Source organism: Pseudophryne corroboree, chromosome 11 (genome assembly GCF_028390025.1).
Source record: "Pseudophryne corroboree isolate aPseCor3 chromosome 11, aPseCor3.hap2, whole genome shotgun sequence".
Lineage (NCBI taxonomy): Eukaryota > Metazoa > Chordata > Amphibia > Anura > Myobatrachidae > Pseudophryne > Pseudophryne corroboree.
The window spans coordinates 235,403,449-235,427,721 of NC_086454.1; positions in this window are offsets into that span (position 1 = coordinate 235,403,449).

The following is a 24,273-nucleotide window of genomic DNA, read 5'->3' on the forward strand; positions in this document are numbered from 1 at the left end:
CAATGCTTTTATCAGCAGATCGTCCAGATATGGAATTATGTTCACCCCCTGTCTGCGGAGGAGAATCCTCATTTCCGCCATCACCTTGGTGAATACCCTCGGTGCTGTGGAGAGGCTGAATGGCAGGGCCTGGAACTGAAAATGACAGTCCAACAGTTGCGAATCGAAGATAAGCTTGATGCGGCAGCCAAATCGGAATGTGGAGGTTCGCATCCTTGATATCCAGGGGTACTGGGAGTTCCCCCTACTCCAGACCTGATATCACTGCCCTTAGAGACTCCATTTTGAACTTGAACTGCCTCAGAAAGGGGTTTAGTGAGTTCAGAATGGGCCTGACCAAACCATCCGGTTTCGGTACCACGAAAAGGTTCGAATAGTAACCTTTGTTTTGCATATGAGGTGGTACTGGCACACCAACTTCTGGACGGCTTCTTGCAGGACAGTCCTGTCTGCCAGCAGAGCTGGCGAGCCTGATTTGAAAAATCGGTGAGGGAGATTTTGAAATTCCAGACTGTTCCCCTGAGACACAATATCTTGCACCCAGGGGTCCAGGCCGGATGACACCCAGACGTGACTGAAATGCCTGAGTAGGGAGGCCAATCCCGGGATCGGCGAGATCCCGGGATTTGGGCCCAAAAATGCCAGGATTTGAGCCTCCAATCCCAAGATTCACGGATTACATTGCGCATGTGCGGGAGGGTGGGTGTAAGTACTACTTGAAGTTACTACTATTAGGCTGGCGGCAGCCATGGACACGCTGAACGCGGCGGCACTTCAAATGTAGCGCCGGCCGCAAGGCAATCAGAGCTGGCAGACCGGCAGCCAATCAGGGAAGCTGCCGCAGCAGCCGATCAGGAGCGACTACTGCGGCCGCTATCCTAATTGGCTGCCGGTCCGCCAGGTCTGGTTGGCTGGCGGCTGGTGCTTCATTTGAAATGCCGCCGCATTCAGTGTGTCCATGGTTGCCACCCGCCTAATAGTAAGTAGTATTACTTACACCCACCCTCCCTCCGTGCAGTGCTCCCTACAGCCTTCCTCCCTCCCGCGCCGCTACCTACACCCTCCCTCCCGAGTCCCGCACCGCTACCTACACCCTCTCTCCCGCACCGCTACCTACACCCTCCCTCCAGCGCTGCTCCCTACACCCTTCACTGATCCCTACTGCAATCCCGGGATTGAGCGTTTTTCAATCCCGAATCCCGGGATTGAAAAAACTACCCGGGATTGGCCTCCCTATGCCTGAGTCTCGCTCCCACCGGCCCCACCTCCCGGGCGTGCAGTCCACCGTCATGCGAAGGACTTTGGTGTACCTGAAGCAGGTTTCTGTTCCCGGGAACCTGCAGCCGCAGGTTTCTTGGACTTGGACCGACCTCCCCGAAAGAAGGTGTTGGACGGCTTGGCAGACTGAAAGGGCTGTGATGTAGCTGAAGAAAATGGTTTCTTCAGAGCAAGTGTAGCTGAGGGAAGAAAAGGGTGACTTACCAGCCGTAGCCGTGGAGATCCACGCATCTAACATTTCCCCAAAGAGAGCCTGATCTGTGTAGGGTAGGGTCTCCACACTTCTCTTGGATTCCGTGTCGGAAGACCACTGGCGCAACCACAGTCCTCGACGAGCTGATACAGACATGGAAGAAATTACCGCAGCCGTGGAACCCAGGTCTTTCATGGATTCTACCAGAAATCCTGCCGAATCCTGAATGTTATGTAAAAACAATTCAACATCACATTTCTCCTTAGCATCCAAGTCTTCAAGTAAAGTGCCTGACCACTTTACCATAGCTTTGGCAATCCAAGCACTGGCAATAGTGGGACATAGTATTGCCCCAGAAGCCGTGTACATGGATTTGAGCGTATTATCAATTTTACAATCAGCCGGCTATTTCAAGGCGGTAGATCCTAGAACAGGTAAAACCACCTTTTTTGAGAGTCTGGATACTGACGTGTCAATAATAGGCGGGTTTTCCCATTTTTTCCTATCCTCAACCGGGAAAGGAAATGCCACTAGAACCCTTTAAGGTATCTGGAATGTTTTATCCAGGTTTTCCCAAGCCTTTTCAAAAATATCATTTAATTCCTTTGACGCAGGGAAGGTTAGCGAGGCTTTCTTATTTTCAGTGTAGTAAGCCTCCTCAACCTGCTCAGGTGTTGTATCAGCAATATTCAACACATCTCTAATAGCCTCTATCATCAACTGCACCCCTTTAGCAAGAGATGCTGTCCCACGCAACACATCCCCGTCTGCAGTGTCAGAATCGGTATCCGTATCATCCTGCATGATCTGCGCAAGAGCTCATTTATGTGAATATACAGCGGGGAGCCCTGAGGTACCAGAAATGGGCCAGACTGCAATAGAGTTCTGTAAAGCCTGAGTTGCAGATTCATTTTGTGCAACCCTATTTGAAATCCGAGAAATCATAGATTTGATAGAGGATAACCACTCAGGCTTCCTTGCTGGTATCTGTGCTAAACCAGTGCAATCCTGATTACATGGATTGGGATCATCCTGAGAGGAAATATCCTCTGCAGCATATGAGACAGAGTCCGTGGACATTGCTTAACGGAGACCACAGACACTCCACAAACACACAGGGTAGGACAGAATTAAACCCCCAAGAATGGCAAGACACAGAGATTGGAGCCAACCCACAGACAGCGCTTTTAATGTAAAGGGAGACCCCTACTAGCGCTGACTGTGCACCTTAATACGTTACAGTGTCTTAATGCAGCCTTCCCCCCTTTTACCATGAGAGATAACTGGAGTTGCTGTGGAGGAACTTGCTCTTCCTGGACAGCGCTGTGCAGGCAGGAAAATGGTGCTGAACGCTGCTGGGTCCGCTCTGAGAAGCTCAGACTCCAAAATGGCGCTGTCTTCTCGCTCTTCACAAGGATTATACTGGCCTGAGATAAAATGCTGGTTGAGATCCACAGACCCTGACACGCTTGCTACCCAGTACAAGGTTCAGGGGCTGGCTCAGGGCGCCCCACACATCGCCGTAGTAAGTACCGCTGAGCCTCCGGAGCGCAGTTAGTACTGCGCTCCTACCCTGTTGCGGCCATCTTCACACCAGCCCCCTCTTGATAAGGGGGTCGGTGACTCACTCACCACTGATCTTCAGCTCTGTAAGTGGGTGGCAGCATGCTGCTGGGGTGAGCGATCCCCTATGGCGGGGAACGATCTATCCCCTCAGGAGCTCAGTGTCCTGTCAGCGGAGATAGTGGCTCAGACCCCGCAGGGCGGACACTACTCCCCCCCTTAGTCCCACGAAGCAGGGAGGCTGTTGCCAGCAGCCTCCCTGTAAAATAATAAACTAAAAAAAAATAAAAAAAAAACTTTACTAAAGAAGCACTGTAGAGCTCCCCAAGCTGTGACTGGCTCCTCCGGGCACATTTTCTAAATTGAGTCTGGTGGGAGGAGCATAGAGAGCGGAGCCAGCCAACACTCTCAAACTCTTAAAGTGCCAATGGCTTCTGGTGGACCTGTCTATACCCATGGTACTAATGTGGACCCCAGCATCCTCTAAAACGTAAGAGAAATTATAATATTCTGTTTTATGGTGAAGTGGAAAAAGGCGGTATATGTTCCTAGACCTATGTGTTAATTGGTTTGCAGCACCCAAAAACATTTTGGGGGATTTCTTTTCGGGTCTACTCAGACCTGAAAAAAAAAATCCCTGCACAGCGCCTAATTTAATTCCCCCCATGAGGCTATTTCAGTGGTGAACTGATCAGTTTGCAGAGCTTATACTCTGCCTATGCGCCAGGACCAAGCATAGACTATGCAAGGGTCTATGTAATTCAGTCAAATCTCTACTTGCATCTGAAAGGGCCTACCTTTGTTGAAATGGGGTGTACGTTGCCAAGAAAAACATTGATATTACTATTATTATCACCAGCCACACGTGACCATCAATGGCAGGGGGGGAAATGTGGCTACTAAACATAAATGTTGTTAGTCAAACATGTTTTGGATGAACACATCGTCTTCTGTTATTAAGTATAGCAAAATGTTTTCATAAATTGCTTTATGGCTGCATTTTTTTTTTTTTTTAAACAGGTGAAAAGCAAAAGATTGACAAAGTTAAAAAACATTAATCACAGCAAAATCATCTGTTTCCATTTTTTATACAAAAAATAAGATTTTACTCACCGGTAAATCTGTTTGTCGTAGTCCGTAGTGGATGCTGGGGACTCCGTAAGGACCATGGGGAATAGACGGGCTCCGCAGGAGACTGGGCACTCTAAGAAAGATTTAGTACTACTGGTGTGCACTGGCTCCTCCCTCTATGCCCCTCCTCCAGACCTCAGTTAAGGAAACTGTGCCCGGAAGAGCTGACATTACAAGGAAAGGATTTTGGAATCCAGGGTAAGACTCATACCAGCCACACCAATCACACCGTATAACTTGTGATAAACATACCCAGTCAACAGTATGAACAACAACAGAGCATCAACAATGGATGCCAACATAACGTAACCCTTTATTAAGCAACAACTATATACACGTATTGCAGAAAGTCTGCACTTGGGACGGGCGCCCAGCATCCACTACGGACTACGAGAAATAGATTTACCGGTGAGTAAAATCTTATTTTCTCTAACGTCCTAGTGGATGCTGGGGACTCCGTAAGGACCATGGGGATTATACCAAAGCTCCCCAACGGGCGGGAGAGTGCGGATGACTCTGCAGCACCGAATGGGCAAACACAAGGTCCTTCTCAGCCAGGGTATCAAACTTGTAGAACTTAGCAAATGTGTTTGAACCCGACCAAGTAGCTGCTCGGCAAAGCTGTAATGCCGAGACCCCTCGGGCAGCCGCCCAAGAAGAGCCCACTTTCCTTGTGGAATGGGCTTTCACTGATTTTGGATGCGGCAATCCCGCCGCAGAATGAGCCTGCTGAATCGTGTTACAGATCCAGCGAGCAATAGTTTGCTTTGAAGCAGGAGCACCCAGCTTGTTGGATGCATCCAGGATAAACAGCGAGTCACTCTTCCTGACTCCAGCCGTCCTGGCTACATAGATCTTCAAAGCCCTGACTACATCAAGCAACTTGGAATCCTCCAAGTCACGAGTAGCCGCAGGCACCACAATAGGTTGGTTCAAATGAAAAGATGACACCACCTTTGGCAGAAATTGTGGACGAGTCCATAATTCTGCCCTGTCCATATGGAAAACCAGATAGGGGCTTTTACATGACAAAGCCGCCAATTCTGACATACGCCTAGCCGAAGCTAAGGCCAATAGCATGACCACCTTCCATGTGAGATACTTTAGCTCCACGGTCTTAAGTGGCTCAAACCAGTGGGATTTCAGGAAACCCAACACCACGTTGAGATCCCAAGGTGCCACAAAAAGGGGCTGAATATGCAGCACTCCCTTAACAAACGTCTGAACTTCAGGAAGAGAAGCCAGTTCCTTTTGAAAGAAAATGGATAGGGCCGAAATCTGGACCTTTATGGACCCCAACTTCAGGCCCATAGTCACTCCAGACTGTAGGAAGTGCAGGAACCGGCCCAGCTGGAATTCCCCTGTAGGGGCCTTCCTGGCCTCACACCAGGCAACATATTTTCGCCATATACGGTGATAGTGTTTTGCTGTCACGTCCTTCCTAGCCTTTATCAGCGTAGGAATTACTTCATCCGGAATGCCTTTTTCCGCTAGGATCCTGCGTTCAACCGCCATGCCGTCAAACGCAGCCGCGGTAAGTCTTGGAACAGACAGGGCCCCTGTTGCAACAGGTCTTGTCTGAGAGGCAGAGGCCATGGGTCCTCTGTGAGCATTTCTTGCAGTTCCGGGTACCAAGTCCTTCTTGGCCAATCCGGAACAATGAGTATTGTTCTCACTCCTCTTTTTCTTACGATTCTCAGCACCTTGGGTATGAGAGGAAGAGGAGGAAACACATAGACCGACTGGAACACCCACGGTGTTACCAGGGCGTCCACAGCTATCGCCTGAGGGTCTTTTGACCTGGCGCAATACCTTTGTAGCTTTTTGTTGAGACAGGACGCCATCATGTCCACCTGTGGCAGTTCCCATCGATTTGTAATCTGAGTGAAGACTTCGTGATGAAGTCCCCACTCTCCCGGGTGGAGGTCGTGCCTGCTGAGGAAGTCTGCTTCCCAGTTGGCCACTCCCGGAATGAACAATGCTGACAGTGCTTGCACGTGATTCTCCGCCCAACGAAGAATCCTGGTGGCTTCTGCCATCGCCACTCTGCTTCTTGTGCCGCCCTGGCGGTTTACATGAGCCACTGCGGTGATGATGTCTGACTGAATCAGCACCGGTTGGTTGCGAAGCAGAGGCTCCGCTTGACTCAGGGCGTTGTATTATGGCCCTTAGTTCCAGGATATTTATGTGCAGACAAGCCTCCTGACTTGTCCACAACCCTTGGAAGTTTCTTCCCTGAGTGACTGCCCCCCATCCTCGGAGGCTCGCATCCGTGGTCACCAGGACCCAGTCCTGTATGCCGAACCTGCGGCCCTCGAGAAGGTGAGCACTCTGCAGCCACCACAGAAGAGACACCCTGGCCCTCGGGGACAGGGTGATCAGCCGATGCATCTGAAGATGCGATCCGGACCACTTATCCAACAGATCCCAATGAAAGATCCTCGCATGGAACCTGCCGAAGGGAATGGCTTCGTATGATGCCACCATCTTTCCCAGGACTCGCGTGCAGCGATGCACCGACACCTGTTTCGGTTTTAAGAGGTCTTTGACTAGAGTCACGAGCTCTTGAACCTTCTCCGCCGGGAGAAACACCTTCTTCTGGTCAGTGTCCAGAATCATGCCCAGAAAAGGCAGACGCGTAGTAGGAATCAGCTGCGACCTTGGAATATTCAGAATCCAGCCGTGCTGTTGCAACACCTTCTGAGAGTGTGCTACGCTGATTAGCAACTGCTCCCTGGACCTCGCCTTTATGAGGAGATCGTCCAAGTATGGGATAATTGTGACTCCTTGCTTTCGAAGGAGCACCATCATGTCTGCCATTACCTTGGTAAATATTCTCGGTGCCGTGGAGAGCCCAAACGGCAACGTCTGGAATTGGTAATGACAGTCCTGTACCACAAATCTGAGGTACTCCTGATGAGGTGGATAAATGGGGACATGCAAGTAAGCATCCTTGATGTCCAGAGACACCATAAAATCCCCCTCTTCCAGGCTTGCAATGACCGCTCTGAGCGATTCCATTTTGAACTTGAATCTTTTCAGATAAATGTTCAGGGATTTTAAATTCAATATGGGTCTGACCGAACCGTCCGGTTTCGGTACCACAAACATTGTGGAATAGAATCCTCTTCCTTGTTGAAGGAGGGGAACCTTTACCACCACCTGCTGGAGATATAACTTGTGAATTGCCGCTAACACTACTTCCCTTTCTATGGGGGAAGCTGGCAGGGCCGATTTGAGGTAACGGTAAGGGGGCATCACTTCGAATTCCAGCTTGTATCCCTGAGACACAATCTGTATAGCCCAGGGATCCACCTGTGAGCGAACCCACTGGTGGCTGAAATTTCGGAGACGCGCCCCCACCGCTCCTGGCTCCTGTGGAGCCCCAGCGTCATGCGGTGGATTTAGTGGAAGCCGGGGAGGACTTCTGTTCCTGGGAACTAGCTGTATGGTGCAGCTTCTTTCCTCTACCCCTGCCTCTGGCAAGAAAGGACGCACCTCTGACCTTCTTGCTTCTCTGTGATCGAAAGGACTGCATTTGGTAATACGGTGCTTTCTTAGGCTGTGAGGGAATATATGGCAAAAAGTTTGACTTCCCAGCCGTAGCTGTGGAAACTAGGTCCGAGAGACCGTCCCCAAACAATTCCTCACCCTTGTAAGGTAACACCTCCATGTGCTTTTTGGAGTCGGCATCACCTGTCCATTGCAGAGTCCACAGGACCCTTCTGGCAGAAATTGACATTGCATTTATTCTAGAGCCCAGTAGGCAAATGTCCCTCTGGGCATCCCTCATATATAGGGCAGCGTCTTTTATATGCCCCAGGGTCAGTAAAATGGTATCTTTGTCTAAGGTACCCATTTCCTCAGACAGATTATCTGTCCATGCTGCTACAGCACTACACATCCAGGCCGACGCAAGTGCCGGCCTCAGTAGAGTACCTGAGTGTGTATAAACAGACTTCAGGATAGTTTCCTGCTTCCTATCTACAGGATCCTTTAGGGCGGCCGTATCCTGTGACGGCAGGGCCACCTTTTTAGATAAGCGTGTCAGAGCTTTATCTACCCTAGGGGAGGATTCCCAGCGCATCCTGTCCGTTGGCGGGAAAGGGTACGCCATAAGTAACCTTTTGGAAATCAGCACTTTCTTATCGGGGGAATCCCACGCTTTTTCACATAATTCATTTAACTCATGTGAAGGGGGAAAAGTCACCTCTTGCTTTTTCTCCCCATACATACAGTATACACCCTTTTGTCAGGGATAGGGTTTACCTATGATATGTGCAATACATCCTTCATTGCTATAATCATGTAGCGGATGGCTTTAGCCATTTTAGGCTGCAATTTTGCATCATCATCATCATCGACACTGGAGTCAGAATCCGTGTCGATATCTGTGTCAACCATTTTGGATAGTGGGCGCTTCTGAGACCCTGACGGCCTCTGCACTGTAGGATCAGGCATGGGCTGAGACCCCGACTGTCCCAAGGCATCAGCTTTATCCAACCTTTTATGTAAGGAGTTTACATTATCATTTAACACCTTCCACATATCAATCCAATCAGGTGTCGGCGCCATCGGCGGAGACACGTCATTCATCTGCACTTGCTCTGCCTCCACATAGCCCTCTTCGTCAAACATGTCGACACACGCGTACCGACACACTACACACACAGGGGATGCTCTATATGAGGACAGGACCCCCACAAGGCCTTTTGGAGAGACAGAGAGAGAGTATGCCAGCACACACCCCAGCGCTATATGACCCAGGAATCACACAGTAACTTAGTGTTTACCCAGTAACTGCTGTATATATATTAAATGCGCTAAATTTGTGTGCCCCCCTCTCTTTTTTACCCTTTCTACCGTGAGTCTGCAGGGGAGAGCCTGGGGATCTTCCTCTCAGCGGAGCTGTGGAGAGAAAATGGCGCTGGCGAATGCTGAGGAAGAAGGCCCCGCCCCCTCAGCGGCGGGCTTCTGTCCCGTGATTTTGTGTAAAATTAATGGCGGGGGCTCATGCATATAACAGTGTCCAACTGTATATATGCTGCTTTTGCCAGGAGGTATCTAATTGCTGCCCTGGGCGCCCCCCCCTGCGCCCTGCACCCTACAGTGACCGGAGTGTGTGGGCGCAATGGCGCACAGCTGCAGTGTTTGTGCTACCTCATGTGAAGACAGGAGTCTTCTGCCGCCGATTTTGACATCTTCTTTCTTCAACCCGCCGGCTTCTGACTTCTGGCTCTGCGAGGGGGACGGCGGCGCGGCTCCGGGAACGGACGACAAGGTCAGGTCCTGTGTTCGATCCCTCTGGAGCTAATGGTGTCCAGTAGCCTAAGAAGCGCAACCTAGCCGCAGTTAGTAGGTTTGCTTCTCTCCCCTCAGTCCCACGTAGCAGAGAGTCTGTTGCCAGCAGAATCTCTCTGAAAATAAAAAACCTAACAAATACTTTCTTATTAGCAAGCTCGGGAGAGCTCACTAAAATGCACCCAGCTCTGTCCGGGCACAGATTCTAACTGAGGTCTGGAGGAGGGGCATAGAGGGAGGAGCCAGTGCACACCAGTTTTACTAAATCTTTCTTAGAGTGCCCAGTCTCCTGCGGAGCCCGTCTATTCCCCATGGTCCTTACGGAGTCCCCAGCATCCACTAGGACGTTAGAGAAAAATAATTATTAATATACTTTCCATGAAATACTAGAGGGCACCCATAATGTATGGATGGACTCCTCAGGCAGTTAGAATACAGGAAAAATAAATACCCCAGTTATATAACGTGACTTCTTCCGCTAGGTGTATTTATCCTGTTTCCCAGTTGATGGAGACCGGTATGTGTGTAATTTTAGGGGTATATTTACTAAAAAGCAGTTTGTTAAAGCCATTGACTAATAGTTCTAAAATAGCAACAGGAATCTACGTAAGACCGGTTTATCATGTTTCTGTTGCCATTTTAAAACTATCAGTCAACACCGCCGATAATTGGTGGCTATGACAAACTGTCTCTTAGTGTACTGTATTCTAGCAAAGTGACTTACCTTCTCTCAAGAGGCCTTGAGGTGGGCAAACAAGGACAGCGGTGGCTACTTCCAAGTACCAAATTTACGTAGGCAATTCGGGCCTCCTCATCTGTACTAGGAAGCTCACCGGGGTCTTCGGTGTCTATGTGCCATCACTACAGGGTTGCGTTCAGTCCTGACTGGCAGGAACGTTGTACAACATTGAGGAACTATTTAGCTACAGTTTCAAGGAGAATTTCTACAACAGGAAAATTAAGGCTACGCCCAAAAGATTAAAGAGCACCCTTGCTAGGCAAGCCCTTCTTTGGGGTGCTTTACTGGAGTAGTTTAGTTATGCTTTCTTTTTTAGTACTCTTTCAGTGCCTGCAACATTCTGTTGATATCAAGTCCATCCTGGAGAAGGTGAACAGAATAAACAAGAATAAATACCGTCAATTCCAACTAAGTTATGTGCCACGTCCTTTTTTTTCTCATTGTCTACATGCTCAAGGATCAACTGAGAAGCATTAAAAGAGCTAGCAGTGCTTTAGTTATGTGTACACTGGCAGTGGTTGTAGTAGCCTCGGGGATACTTCTGGAACGGACATGCCTCTACCAGATCTTCAGCCACAGATTATGCATCCAAACCCAAAAATCTTGTCTTTAAGGGTGTAGGAAATTGAATGGCCTGTGCGAAAAAAGTGAGTGAGGTACAGATGTAGTCACGCTCAGCCAGCATGTAGCTCAGCGTATTCGCAGCACTTCAGTCGCTGCAAGTTTGCCCACGACTAGGACACACACGTGAGTCTAGGTACATTAATCTATAGGAATACATGGATGGCTTACTAAAATGTGGCCCGGCTGACTACGTTGGGCCTAGGCGCGTGCCGTATGCCCGTGTAGCCTTGTCACAGGATGGATGAGCGTGGCTACATCTGTACTCCTTTAAAACAGAAAAAATTCTTACTCTATTTACTATAGGATTTGGAAGACATTTATAGCCTTTGGTGCAAACCCAAACTATTATAGGTGAATTCAATTAGTCCTCAAATCAATTTACCGGGGCCAAAAATAAGAATTTACTTACCGATAATTCTATTTCTCATAGTCCGTAGTGGATGCTGGGGACTCCGTAAGGACCATGGGGAATAGCGGCTCCGCAGGAGACTGGGCACATCTAAAGAAAGCTTTAGGACTATCTGGTGTGCACTGGCTCCTCCCCCTATGACCCTCCTCCAAGCCTCAGTTAGGATACTGTGCCCGGACGAGCGTACACAATAAGGAAGGATTTTGAATCCCGGGTAAGACTCATACCAGCCACACCAATCACACCGTATAACCTGTGATCTGAACCCAGTTAACAGCATGATAACAGAGGAGCCTCTGAACAGACGGCTCACAACAATAATAACCCGATTTTTGTAACAATAACTATGTACAAGTATTGCAGACAATCCGCACTTGGGATGGGCGCCCAGCATCCACTACGGACTATGAGAAATAGAATTATCGGTAAGTAAATTCTTATTTTCTCTAACGTCCTAAGTGGATGCTGGGGACTCCATAAGGACCATGGGGATTATACCAAAGCTCCCAAACGGGCGGGAGAGTGCGGATGACTCTGCAGCACCAAATGAGAGAACTCCAGGTCCTCCTCAGCCAGGATATCAATTTTGTAGAATTTTACAAACGTATTTGCTCCTGACCAAGTAGCTGCTCGGCAAAGTTGTAAAGCCGAGACCCCTCGGGCAGCCGCCCAAGATGAGCCCACCTTCCTTGTGGAGTGGGCATTTACAGATTTTTGGCTGTGGCAGGCCTGCCACAGAATGTGCAAGCTGAATTGTACTACAAATCCAACGAGCAATAGTCTGCTTAGAAGCAGGAGCACCCAGCTTGTTGGGTGCACACAGGATAAACAGCGAGTCAGATTTCCTGACTCCAGCCGTCCTGGAAACATATATTTTCAGGGCACTGACAACGTCTAGCAACTTGGAGGCCTCCAAGTCCCTAGTAGCCGCAGGCACCACCAATAGGTTGGTTCAGGTGAGACGCTGAAACCACCTTGGGGAGAAACTGAGGACGAGTCCTCAATTCCGCCCTGTCCGAATGGAAAATCAGATAAGGGCTTTTTCAGGATAAAGCCGCCAATTCTGACACGCGCCTGGCCCAGGCCAGGGCCAACAGCATGACCACTTTCCATGTGAGATATTTTAACTCCACAGATTTAAGTGGTTCAAACCAATGTGACTTTTGGAACCCAAAACTACATTGAGATCCCAAAGTGCCACTGGAGGCACAAAAGGAGGCTGTATATGCAGTACCCCTTTTACAAACGTCTGAACTTCAGGGACTGAAGCTAGTTCTTTTTGGAAGAAAATTGACAGGGCCGAAATTTGAACCTTAATGGACCCCAATTTCAGGCCCATAGACACTCCTGTTTGCAGGAAATGTAGGAATCGACCCAGTTGAATTTCCTCCGTCGGGCCTTACTGGCCTCGCACCACGCAACATATTTTCGCCAATTGCGGTGATAATGTTTTTGCGGTTACATCCTTCCTGGCTTTGATCAGGATAGGGATGACTTCATCCGGAATGCCTTTTTTCCTTCAGGATCCAGCGTTCAACCGCCATGCCGTCAAAGGCAGCCGCGGTAAGTCTTGGAACAGACAGGGTCCTTGCTGGAGCAGGTCCCTTCTTAGAGGTAGAGGCCACGGATCCTCCGTGAGCATCTCTTGAAGTTCCGGTTACCAAGTCCTTCTTGGCCAATCCGGAACCACGAATATAGTGCTTACTCCTCTCCATCTTATCAATCTCAGTACCTTGGGTATGAGAGGCAGAGGAGGGAACACATACCCTGACTGGTACACCCACGGTGTTACCAGAGCGTCTACAGCTTATTGCCTGAGGGTCCCTGGACCTGGCGCAATACCTGTCGAGTTTTTAATCATGTGGAAGACTTCTGGGTGAAGTCCCCACTCTCCCGGGTGGAGGTCGTGCTGAGGAAGTCTGCTTCCCAGTTGTCCACTCCCGGAATGAATACTGCTGACAGTGCTATCACATGATTTTCCGCCCAGCGAAGAATCCTTGCAGCTTCTGCCATTGCCCTCCTGCTTCTTGTGCCACCCTGTCTGTTTACGTGGGTGACTGCCGTGATGTTGTCCGACTGGATCAACACCGGCTGACCTTGAAGCAGAGGTCTTGCTAAGCTTAGAGCATTGTAAATGTCCCTTAGCTTCAGGATATTTATGTGAAGTGATGTCTCCAGGCTTGACCATAAGCCCTGGATATTCCTTCCCTGTGTGACTGCTCCCCAGCCTCGCAGGCTGGCATCCGTGGTCACCAGGACCCAGTCCTGAATGCCTAATCTGCGGCCCTCTAGAAGATGAGCACTCTGCAACCACCACAGGAGGGACACCCTTGTCCTTGGTGACAGGGTTATCCGCTGATGCATCTGAAGATGCGATCCGGACCATTTGTCCAGCAGGTCCCACTGGAAAGTTCTTGCGTGGAATCTGCCGAATGGGATTGCTTCGTAGGAAGCCACCATTTTACCCAGAACCCTTGTGCATTGATGCACTGAGACTTGGCTCGGTTTTAGGAGGTTCCTGACTAGCTCGGATAACTCCCTGGCTTTCTCCTCCGGGAGAAACACCTTTTTCTGGACTGTGTCCAGGATCATCCCTAGGAACAGAAGACACGTCGTCGGAACCAGGTGCGATTTTGGAATATTGAGAATCCAATCGTGCTGCCGCAACACTACCTGAGATAGTGCTACACCGACCTCCAACTGTTCCCTGGATCTTACCCTTATCAGGGAATTGTCCAAGGAAGGGATAACTAAAATTCACTTCCTTCGAAGGAATATCATCATTTCGGCCATTACCTTGGTAAAGACCCGGGGTGCCGTGTACCATCCATACGGCAGCGTCTGAACTGATAGTGACAGTTCTGTACCATAAACCTGAGGTACCCTTGGTGAGAAGGGTAAATTTTGACATGAAGGTAAGCATCCTTGATGTCCCGAGACATCATGTAGTCCCCTTCTTCCAGGTTCGCAATCACTGCTCTGAGTGACTCAATCTTGAATTTGAACCTCTGTACGTAAGTGTTCAAAGATTTTAGATTTAGAATCGGTCTCACCGAGCCGTCCGGCTTCGGTACCACAACAGTGTGGAATAATACCCCGTTCCCTGTTGCAGGAGGGGTATCTTGATTATCACCTGCTGGGAATACAGCTTGTGAATGGCTTCCAAAACTGTCTCCCTGTCAGAAGGAGACATCGGTAAAGCCGACTTTAGGAAACGGCGAGGGGGAGACGTCTCGAATTCTAATTTGTACCCCTGAGATATCACCTGAAGGATCCAGGGGTCTACTTGCGAGTGAGCCCACTGCGCGCTGAAATTCATTGAGACGGGCCCCCCACCGTGCCTGATTCTGCTTGTAAAGCCCCAGCGTATACTGAGGGCTTGGCAGAGGCGGGAGAGGGTTTCTGTTCCTGGGAACTGGCTGATTTCTGCAGCCTTTTTCCTCTCCCTCTGTCACGGGGCAGAAATGAGGAACCTTTTGCCCGCTTGTCCACGAAAAGACTGCGCCTGATAATACGGCGTCTTCTCATGTTGAGAGGCGACCTGGGGTACAAACGTGGAATTCCCAGCTGTTGCCGTGGCCACCAGGTCTGAAAGACCGACCCCAAATAACTCCTCCCTTAATAAAGCAATACTTCCAAATGCCGTTTGGAATACGCATCACCTGACCACTGACGTGTCCATAACCCTCTACTGGTAGAAATGGACAACGCGCTTAGACTTTATGCCAGTCGGCAAATATTCCGCTGTGCATCACGCATATATAAAAATGCATCTTTTAAATGCTCTATAGGCAAAAATATACTGTCCCTATCTAGGGTATCAATATTTTCAGTCAGGGAATCCGACCACGCCAACCCAGCACTGCACATCCAGGCTGAGGCGATTGCTGGTCGCAGTATAACACCTGTATGTGTGTAAATACCTTTTAGGATACCCTCCTGCTTTCTATCAGCAGGATCCTTAAGGGCGGCCATCTCAGGCGAAGGTAGAGCCCTTACAAGCGTGTGAGCGCTTTATCCCCCCTAGGGGGTGTTTCCCAACGCACCCTAACCTCTGGCGGGAAAGGATATAATGCCAATAACATTTTAGAAATTATCCGTTGTTATCGGGGGAAACCCACGCATCATCACACACCTCATTTAATTTCTCAGATTCAGGAAAACTACAGGTAGTTTTTCCTCACCGAACATAATACCCCTTTTTTGGTGGTACTCGTATTATCAGAAATGTGTAAAACATTTTTCATTGCCTCAATCATGTAACGTGTGGCCCTACTGGAAGTCACATTCGTCTCTTCACCGTCGACACTGGAGTCAGTATCCGTGTCGGCGTCTATATCTGCCATCTGAGGTAACGGGCGCTTTAGAGCCCCTGATGGCCTATGAGACGTCTGGACAGGCACAAGCTGAGTAGCCGGCTGTCTCATGTCAACCACTGTCTTTTATACAGAGCTGACACTGTCACGTAATTCCTTCCAACAGTTCATCCACTCAGGTGTCGACCCCCTAGGGGGTGACATCACTATTACAGGCAATCTGCTCCGTCTCCACATCATTTTTCTCCTCATACATGTCGACACAAAAGTACCGACATACAGCACACACACAGGGAATGCTCTGATAGAGGACAGGACCCCACTAGCCCTTTGGGGAGACAGAGGGAGAGTTTGCCAGCACACACCAGAGCGCTATATATATACAGGGATAACCTTATATAAGTGTTTTTCCCCTTATAGCTGCTGTATAGTTAATACTGCGCCTAATTAGTGCCCCCCTCTCTTTTTTTAACCCTTTCTGTAGTGTAGTGACTGCAGGGGAGAGACAGGGAGCTTCCCTCCAACGGAGCTGTGAGGGAAAATGGTGCCAGTGTGCTGAGGAGATAGGCTCCGCCCCTTTTTCGCGGACTTTTCTCCTGCTTTTTTATGGATTCTGGCAGGGGTTAAATGCATCCATATAGCCCAGGAGCTATATGTGATGCATTTTTTTGCCATCCAAGGTGTTTTTATTGCGTCTCAGGGCGCCCCCCCCCAGCGCCCTGCACCCTCAGTGACCGAAGTGTGAAGTGTGCTGAGAGCAATGGCGCACAGCTGCAGTGCTGTGCGCTACCTTGTTGAAGACAGGACGTCTTCTGCCGCCGATTTTCCGGACCTCTTCTGCCTTCTGGCTCTGTAAGGGGGCCGGCGGCGCGGCTCTGGGACCCATCCAAGCTGGGCCTGTGATCGTCCCTCTGGAGCTAATGTCCAGTAGCCTAAGAAGCCCAATCCACTCTGCACGCAGGTGAGTTCGCTTCTTCTCCCCTTAGTCCCTCGATGCAGTGAGCCTGTTGCCAGCAGGTCTCACTGAAAATAAAAAACCTAATCTAAAACTTTCACTAAGAAGCTCAGGAGAGCCCCTAGTGTGCACCCTTCTCGTTCGGGCACAGAGATCTAACTGAGGCTTGGAGGAGGGTCATAGGGGGAGGAGCCAGTGCACACCAGATAGTCCTAAAGCTTTCTTTAGATGTGCCCAGTCTCCTGCGGAGCCGCTATTCCCCATGGTCCTTACGGAGTCCCCAGCATCCACTTAGGACGTTAGAGAAAATGGGGGTAGCCTCAAGCTTTTTCACATTTTTTAGCAACGGGCCCCTTTTTTTTCCCACCATTTAAATGATCTGTTTTCGAGTGTTAACACATAAGGGGGAATTCAATCAGCTGTGATTAATTACCGCAAGCTAATTGACCCTCCGAGGCTATCTAAATCAGCCCCAAATGCAGCACATATCATGCCCCCCTTCCCCCCCACAAGAGTTTTTCTTTCCCCAACCTGCAGGTCTAGATTTTATCTTGGTAAATATAATATACTGTAAATGTTTCATCTTTCAGTGGACCGGGAAAACAGTTTTTTTGTGCTTATGCAGTCGAGATAATGTATTTGGCCTCCTCAGGTCTGTATTTTATGTATTACATCTATATATATTATGCAGACATTTATACTTTATAATACCAGATTTCATTTGTTCCTGTGTCGATTATTCATCGCTACAATGGTGCCCTTTCTTTTTCCTACAACTCCGAATGATGAATGTAAGAATAACCTGTTACTTGAAGCATAATCCGAAATAAGCAGCTGCCGAAGCCGCAAAAACACATGGGATCGGGGACTTATCCCCGTTCCCATGTGTTTTTGCGCAACCATTTTCGGCTGATGCAGACAGACCCTAATTGGATACAGTGATAATGACAAATCGGTCATTAATCGTGATATCCGTTCGTTTTCACTGGCCGAAAATGGATCGGATCTAATTGGCTACTACCCATTGTTGCGAGAGGTCTGTTGTGTTTTTATTTCACCTACTCGGAAGACATTTATAATCCATCAGTTTAGCCACATTCTGGTTGATGCCTCAAGCAGTGAAAAGAGTGAAGTAGACCAGTGAAGAAGTTTCCCATAACAACCTTCAAGGTTACATTTACCACGCACTTTCTATAAAATGATAGGTAGACGAGACACAGATTGGTTATTATGGGCAACTTCTCCACTCTTTTCACTGCTTTGATACATCAAAATGTTCACAATACACAGGCCAATTCTCAAAGTAGCCTTGCATTAGGTGTGACAGTTTGGTTGAATCTTAAAGCAACAGTCCAATGAAAAAAAAAAAAAACCTAAACAGATTTTCGTTTCATATATTCACTGTGGAAGGCTAGAATAAATTCAGGCTGTTAGTAATGATTTATGATGGAGCTACCATGGCAACCACAGTTACATGGCACAATGCCCCTCTGATCTGTGTGCGCAATGTAGGATCCTTCTCCCCCTCTGCCATCCCATGGACATGCGGACATCTGAACACACTATGGGGGATATCCAGTTACCCGCCGTAAATTACCGCAGCTTATCAGGGATTTTGTTTCACCTGCAGTTTTTCACTCCAGATGTTTCTTCACAGTTAATTGGATACCCCCAATGTGTGGCAGACATTTTGTTTTCCGCCAGAGATTTTGATAAGATATTATTTCTTGAACACAGGTTCTCAAACTCGGTCCTCCCACAGTGCATGCTTTCCTGGGTCTCCTCACAGAATCACAAGTGAAACAATGAGCACCACCTGTGGATCTTTTAAAACATGTCAGTGAGGAATGAATACACCTGTGCACTCGCTGGGTGACCTAGAAATGTGAACTATGTGGGGTCCTAAGGACAGTTTGAGAACCACTGTTCAAGAAAAATAAATAAAAATGATATATATATATATATATATATATATATATATACATACATATATACACACACACACACACACATCAATGATATGTAATTTAAGTTATAAACACTTCTAAAAATGTATTGAAATATTGTATTGGAATAAGCATGGCGGGTGTCCATAAATTCCATTATAGCATTACAGCCCACCTTCCCAGTGGAAATAAATCCCCCAGTCCCTTTACCCTCCAATCCCAATTGGTGATCAATCAGCAGTGGCATAACCACCCACAGACATAGGTTCCCACTGTGGGAATACCACTTCCTCCAGTGTCATCTACCCCGATGTATGTGCAGTACACTCCCAGGGACAATACTCCTTTATGTGGCATTATCCAGGCATGAAAAGCAGGGGAGACAGATCATCAGTCCCCTCCTTCTGCCGCTTAAACCTGCACTTGCAGAGTCCAGCGTAATAGTGCTCATAAGGTCCCTTCCTCTCACTTTTGTAAGGGTGGGTGCGCTCCAGAGTGTCATTCGCACGCACAGCATTCCTGGACACAAATAGTCAGTCACAGACTAGTACACCACTGGCAGGAGGCCAGAGGAGGAAAGGATTTCTTGTTTAATGGACAGGGGATGCAGCTAGATCGAGACTATGTCAGAACATTTCTATCTGGCTGCAGTCCCGTCTCATGAGAAAACAAGCCAGCTAACTGATTACAATGTACCTAACCTGCTAGCAGAAATGAGTGGCCTATTGGGGCATGACTTCAGTAAAATGGGGGTGTGCTTTATTGTGGACAGCGCTTGGCTAGATCTTGATGCAGCCTACTTTGTCCCTATTTTTTCCTTTCATATGGTAGGCGTATGTTAGCATGTATTCATATTATTTTACCATTGGATGTGAAGCAGATCAGACAAAATTACATCACAGGTAATCAAAGAATATGTTTAATAAAAAATAATTAAAACTTCCATTTGCTCTATAGAACATCATAGAAAGTAATTCAATAAATTACAAAGGACTTTTCTTTGAAGACGCATGTTCAACTACAAGCCGATTCAGACCACACAGAACACAACCAGCATATTTGCAGGTATCTGGAAACAGTAGACACGCAGATTGTAAAGCCGGAAACATGGGCTGTAAATACGAGTCATTAAACAGCTAACGTTCTCATACTATCTATTGACACACATTTTAAAAAATATCTGGGGACAGAGACTCAATACTGTTAGTGGGATTTCATTTATTCCTTAAAAAAGTGCATTTCCCTCCCAAAATAACCTGTCCCTTATGTGCTTCCCTTTGGAGCAGGTGAGAATACCTGCTGTAGTGTCCTTACATAGCAAGTGCTATAGGTTTTCCTATTTTGTCAATTTCATCAGTAAAGATATGTTTTCAATACAGACAATATATAGACACTTACCAGAGAAACCGCTTAAGGCTAGAGTTTTGCTTAGAGCGCTATCAAATATTACGCCAGCTGTGCAATAATGTGATGCCAGCTGACATCCAAGGAAGCTTACCTTCAAGAGCTAATACTTGAAGTTACCCCATGAACCCCACTCTGTGGCATTTAAAACATTTTCAGAAATTACTAGAAACTAAACAAAAAAAACTAAAATAGGACTGTACTGTATATTAGGAGCTGTTTACTATTAGACACATCCTTTATAGAACTTGTAATAGACAAATAAAAATAATAATACATTTTATTTATATAGTGCTCTTTCTCCAATAGGACGCAAGGCGCTTATAAAATCTCATTGCTGAATGCTTGCACCTTTTGAGAAATTCTAATAACCTTCAATAAGTTTACAACCCCTCTGGCTAATTATCTACCAAGCTGACCTCACCCAACACAAGTCTTGGTAATAATGTTGCTGCAGAAATTGTATCCACCTGCACCAAAGCAACGTTGTTTACTTCAGGTTTCACTTTATGTTAAGGAAATCCTTTGAAGGATACAAATACAGTTGTTTTAAGTTGACTAATAAAAATATATGAAAAATGTTTATCAGGCAATGCAAGTGTAAAATGCAGCTTTTTGGCAAAAGAACATGTGATATTGTGATGTATCAGATTTGTATTGGGAAGATTGGGTGGTCTAACAACTCATACCATGTATAGACACATTTCTTGCAAGTAGTGCAGTAACAATATTAGAACTCACCACTACAGTATACTCATAAATACTGGGAGTGCATAGGATATGAGAGACAGACACATCCGACTTCATCATGTGAAGCATACTAAAGTATGAATGTGCTACTGCTAAATTGCAGCACTTGCTCACATGATGGTGGACGAGAATATGCCATATAGTTACACTCTTAGGTGGTTGGCCATACAGCCGCCTGTGACGATGGTTACATCAGCATATACAGAGCTACAGCTCTGAAAGGCAATGGCACCATTAGTACTCCAGGAACAGAGTTCAAATACCAGCTGCATCTAGGATACAGTAAGCTCCACACTGAACTTTGAAATATATTCAACACTATTCTGAGGTATCTGCACTATGGACTTTTATGTTGAACACAGATAGGATAATACAAAACGGGCATTAACATTAATATAAAAGTCTTAAGCCTGTATGGCATTACACACCTCAAACAGACTGGACAGCCTTGACATTACAAGACCATTTAGCCATAGTAGCCTTATTTGCAATGCTACTGCATATTTGCCAATATACCGCTTTCCCAAGATTCATCTGCAACTATAACTTGTGATCTAGAAGCACAATGTTAGTAGCATCCAGATATGATGGTAGTTGCTAGGCTTGGAGTAAAGGGAATACTAAACATGTAAAATACAGTACAGTTGTTTTAAAATCTTATTAGGCATATCAGATTAAGACTAAATATGTAGCTAAAATATAAATTAGGAGTACTTTGCAACATCTGCTATTTAGTAACAGGACATTATGCGTAAATGGACAAGCAATTCTATGAACAAAGTTCTTTCTGATACAAACAGGACACAAATGAATGCAGATAAACCTTAAACAAACCTTCTTAATGACATAGGGGTAGATTAAGTGGTGGTGTTGCCATAACAACCAATCAGATTCTAGATATCATTTCTCTATTGCAGGGATGGGGGAACCTTCGGACCTCCAGCTGCTGTTGAACTACACATCCAAGCATGCCTTGAAACAGTTTTAGCATGGCCAAATAGCAAAACTGTAGCAAGGCATGCTGGTATGTGTAGTTCAACAACAGCTGGAGGGCCAAAGGTTCCCCATCCCTGCTCTATTGTATTCTAGAAAATAATATAATCTGATTGGCTGCTATGGCAACAACACCAGTTGTCTGTTTTAGAAGCTTTAGTAAATCTACCCCATATACTACAGTACAACCTACCTACTGTATTTAGCTTTACGTGTTATGACTTGCCACGAGGTGGGGATAGCTTAGTAAGGGAGTGTTGTCCAGACTTTTGACAATAATCCCTTTAATGTTACAAATGTACTTTTAGCTTTGCCAGAAACCTGCACTGCAGAGAAGCTAAGAACCAAAGTATGCAATAGGCCGCTGTCCTCCCATCTGCCTCATAGCAATACCTACTGCAAGTTATATTGTCCGCTTACACATTTTCACTGATACGTGCAACATTTGTAGAAGTTTTGATAATGTCACTGTATTAAATTCAAATTTGTATTGTCTACTCAGAAAGGGGATATTTAATTTAAAAATATAAAAAATGTTTTGTATCACACACTTTCTTAAGTCACAGTAAAGACAACGGACCTAGGCCCAAATGTATTAAGCTTTAACAAGAGATAAAGTGGAGACGGATAAAGAGTGATAAATGACCAGCCAATCAGCTTCCTGTCATGTCACAGACTGTGTTTAAAAAATGACCGTTAGGAACTGATTGGCTGGTCATTTATCACTCTTTATCCGTCTCCACTTTATCTCTTGTTAAGGCTTAATACATTTGGGGCCTTATGTAGAGTTGGATGCACTTCATGACAAAGGCAAACAAAAAATGCCAGAAAAAGGTGTATTTTTATGCACTACGGTATGTGATTTGTACTCATCTCATGATGGCTCCAGCTCAGTAAGGGAAGCATATGCTCTAAGGTTAGTGGTGAAGAGAACAGTTCTACATGTACACTGGGAGATGTTAGCAGTAATGCTATTACATTACCTAATATCTGCACAAGGTAGTACTTTAATGAAGTGTCATAAATAAGACTATCTTTGTCTGGAAAGGGTTATTAATAAACACTAAAGCCATATTTATGTACAAATAATTACATGCATAAGCAAATACAAAATAAAAACACGATGTTTAAATAAATACAAACATCCGCTGTCTTACCATTAAAAATTAAATTGGAATCTTCTTTCCTGCTGCAGACTGCACACATTAATTAGATGATGCATATAGACTGCAGTATTCATACTGATGCATATTGCTGTCATCATTGGGGCATATTTTGCACCAGGGGGTCAAGCATTCATACCTACTGACCAGTAAATAAATGTCTGATCTGGTCCTTTCGGTACGCCATCCCTCCCCAACTATGTTCTGCTTCCCTAAGTATAAAGAGTCCTATTTGTAAGGTGTGACTGAATTAGCATACGGCTGGAAGCCAAGATTGTTGTTGGATATATGTATTAAATAATAAAAAATAAAAAAATAAAAAGTGCGTCTGCCCAACTCTACATTAGGTCCAATTTATTTGCTGCCCAATGTGCTAAAAGTATATTTCTCATTTGCAACATTTTCATCCTCAGTTGATGTCCCCGGGTACTTGCACACTTCATCCTGTCTGTAGTTTTACCAACAGCCAAGATTAAACCAGGGTATCCGGATTTCACATGATCATTTGGATCTCTCTCACAACCAACCCAGCTTTCTTAGGAAATACAGGACAGCAGATGGACATGCACTATTCGACTATGCTTGAATCAGACCCTTTATCACAGGTAGGAAACCCTAAAGCTGGAGGGTATGCCAGAAAGTGTATTTTCGAATAGTTGGACAGCCACAGACTGTAGCACACAGCCAACATTTGACGGTGCTGCATTTCCGTTTCGGTTTCCATTCTGTACGTGACAGGGTGTGTGAATCTGGCGACTTATCACGGAAAAGGCTGCCTACAAGTCACGGGTTGTTCACGTCGAAGCTAAAATGTCCAAACAACCTCAAAATACCACATTCTATAGGATGTTTTATAATCTGAAATATGCCAAAAAATGGTTCGTGTTTTGAAAATTATTTTTTTAAGTCCCTGGTCACCAAACAACAGACGCAATGATCACTTTACAAACCAACAATGCACATTCACTCATAATAAGGAAGGGAATGGTGTTATACGAATACCAATCCCTGATGCATACATATGTAACTGCTTATACCAGAGACAAACAAGAGTGGGCCGTACAGCTATTTTTAACTATAGCTCCCGGCATGCTCTACCTGCCCTTATTAACAGGCTAAGGCAACTAGACAATTCTGCTTTCCCAGTTCCTGCTTGAGACTATAAAGTATATTCATAGTTATTACACATTGGTGGCAGAATAAATTCATACAGATGAGAAACCATTAACAGAATTGTACAGGGCTATCTGTACTTTAGAAATCGGTGTGAGTGGGGCCTGTTTCTAGAGCACGATACAGACAGACCACTAAATACAGCTGTTTGAGGGGAAAAAAAAGTGTCTAAACGAGTGTGATAAAAAAAAAGGGTGGTCTTCAGTATGCCGACTGACGGGATCCCGGCGCACAGTATACCAGCGCCGGGATCCCGACAGCCGGTACACCGACACTTATTCTCCCTCGTGGGGTTCCACGACCCCCCTGGAGGGAGAATAAACACGCGCCACCGT